Genomic DNA, 3,070 nt, shown 5'->3' on the forward strand with positions numbered 1-3,070 from the left:
AGTCAAAGTATTCTTTTTTTCTAATATGTTATTTTTCTTTGATTGGACAATTGTTTCTAAGGAGCTTTGTAGGTCAAGTTCAAGTCACATCCCCTCCACGTTTTCTACGTTTGTCCAAAAATATTCGAAGTGGAGAATATAATGAGATTGAATTTTCTCAATTTAGGTTCAGTTTTGAAAAATTCGTGTCAACCTTAAAGATGCAACTCAAATATTGGTACTATATTTAAATTGTCTTCTCTTAAGCTTTTTATATTAAAAATAATTTTATAACATATTGTAATTTTTTTCAGAAACTACTGACTTTCTGGTGCATTAATACAATGCCATTGAGGAGAATAAAAGTCAATTTAGTTTGAAAATTTTAACAAGAAGATAGTCTGAATTTGTACGGATTCTAAGTATTCGATCTTATGATGTTATTTTGGTTGGTTGTTACAAGAATGAATCTAATTTATACGTATCTAAAGATTATAATAGATTAAATATTATTTAAATAATTTAGTTCTAATATTGGTATTTGATTAAATTAGTTTTAGAGAAATTTAAATTGTTGTCTCAATTTATATATTATGACTATTCTTTTTGGATATGTTATTTTTAAACTTTTTAATATGAAATTTTTTTATTTTTAAGTTTATTTTCTTTTTTTTTGATATATGTATCACCTTTTTTGTATTTCAGATTAGTAATGCAATTATTAAGAGAAATGTAATTCATAAATAGATTAGAATGATTAAGAGTTTAATTATATTGTGTGGATACAAGATTGATTAATTAAGATTAAGGCGTGAAAAAGGAAAAAGAGTCACAATACGTGATTTTGCTTTCTTGCTAATATATAATTTATTACCATAAATGCTGAATTAAATAAATTATTATTACTTTTGATTTAGAATTAAATGAGAATAAAATTAGAGATACTATTTTATTTGACCTTTCGGGTTTAATGGGTGTCACATTCAAATATAAATAGTGACTTTTGGATTTTGGTCTCCAACACATCAAAGCCACCTCCACAACTCTTTTTCCAGAAAAGGAATTGCGATTCAACTCTATCAGGGATACAGAAGGTTTTCAAAGAACAAGAAAATGGTATGAATTTACACGAATTCTAAATGTTTGAACTTACGATGTTGTTTCAGTTGATTGTCGTTACGAAAATAACTCTAATCTATACGTGTCTAAGGACTAGAATAGATTAAATATTATTTAAGTAATTTATTTCTAATATTGGTATTTAAATTAGTTTTAGATAAATTTAAATTGTTGACTCAATTTATATATTACGACTATTCTTTTTGAATATATTATTTTTATATTTTTTAATACAAATTTTCTTTTTTTCTGATTTTTAAGTTTATTTTCTTTCTTGGATATATGTATCACTTTTTTTTCATTTTATATTTTAGATTAGTAATGTAATTATTAAGAAAAATGTATTTAAAAAAAAGAAAAAGAAATATTAAAACATCACTATTTAAAAAAAAGAAAGATACGTGAAAAAAGGAAAATAAAAAATTAAAACATCAATATTAAAAAAAAATTGTTAATATAGGAAAACTACTGTAATATATATATATATAGAATTATTTATCAAAATTAATATATAAGGTTATGGAAAGTCTCATCTAAATTTGACAAGAACAAGACGACTTAGCTTACATAGAAATGGTTCTCGTGGAATAAGGTAAGTTGATTATTTTTCATGATTCTTTCAAGTGATGCTAGGTCCATTTTATAAATATTTTTTGTTCATATTTTAAGTTTATTTGATAAGTAAACCCTTGCACGAATCAAAGACAGTGCGATTTTATAGATTTATAAGTGCTAATAGCCTTTATATTTAATTTGTTTTATAGTGTGATAATAGCTAATATATTTGTTAGTGGATTTAACTATTACTATATTATTTATGATCACATTCAATATATATGTCTGATTTATTGAAGAAAGTAGATTATTAAAATCGATTAATAACTATTTTAGAGTTAATCCAATTATCACTAGATTAAAAAAAACAAATAATGTATAATATGTTATTTTTTTATTAATCAAATTATTATAATTTAAAATAATTTTAAAAAATTTAAAATTATTATTTTAATCTTTTCACGTGCATGGCACAGATAATTACACTTGTTTAATAATTAAAAGTTAGATGATAATTTAATCAAACTGTAAAATCATTTAACCACTCTCAATTATCAACTTCATATAAAATTAATTAAATGCACCTAAATTTTCACCATTATAAATACTCCAAAGGCTAGCCAAAACAAAAATTGTATTGGATTGAAAATTAAAGATGGTTAGAAAGGAAACACTGGTTTTTGTTCTCTTCTCATACCTCTTCATAAGTATAGCATTCTTAGTTATTTCAACGAATGGAGATAATATATTTGTGAAGGTTCCTAGGCCTGTACTAACAAATAAGCATTTGTTCAAATATGATGAATCTCGTGAGAATTATAATATCGAAGGTAAGTTTCAAACATATTATCCTGATTTTTTTAATTATCATCATTATTCTTACTAGTGTATATATTAAATGCCGTAAATATCAATATAATAAGGTGAAACAAAAAAATCTTGTGTTTCGATATTTTACAGTTAACCATTGTCCATGTTGCGTATGGAGTGAAGATGTCCCCCGTCATTGTGTGGATTTGTGTTGCTAATTGGACTCTAAAGTAGTGGCTGATGGAGTGCTCATCCATGGAGACAGAGATATTGTAATCGATGAGAACTGTAATAAAGTTTATTGGTATCAATAATAATAATGTGTGGCTGTGTTTAGCGTCATTGCCAGTGTTGATCATTTTCGGTACTCCGTGATGGCATTGTCAAGGGATATATCTGATTTTTAATCAATGATTGATTGATGGTGTTTAAGTATCTCTGAGGTTAAAATCTTTTATTATGAAAGAAAAAGGTGTACAATTCAATTTTATTAGTTGTACATGTATTTTTATTTTGGTATAAAAATTAATAATCGAATCTATTAATTATTTTACAAATTAATTTTAAAAAAAAATTTAATATTAAATCAGAGAGTCCGATTTATTTA

At 24.2% G+C, this 3,070-nt stretch overlaps 1 long non-coding RNA gene across 1 annotated transcript; it reads left to right on the forward strand.

The window, feature by feature from the left end:
* LOC107612476 lies at nt 2,291-2,805 on the forward strand. The gene is made up of 2 exons (XR_001613777.2): nt 2,291-2,483; nt 2,614-2,805. It is a non-coding gene; the product is annotated as an uncharacterized LOC107612476 (long non-coding RNA).

The sequence above is a fragment of the Arachis ipaensis genome, chromosome B08 (assembly GCF_000816755.2).
Source record: "Arachis ipaensis cultivar K30076 chromosome B08, Araip1.1, whole genome shotgun sequence".
Taxonomy (NCBI): domain Eukaryota; kingdom Viridiplantae; phylum Streptophyta; class Magnoliopsida; order Fabales; family Fabaceae; genus Arachis; species Arachis ipaensis.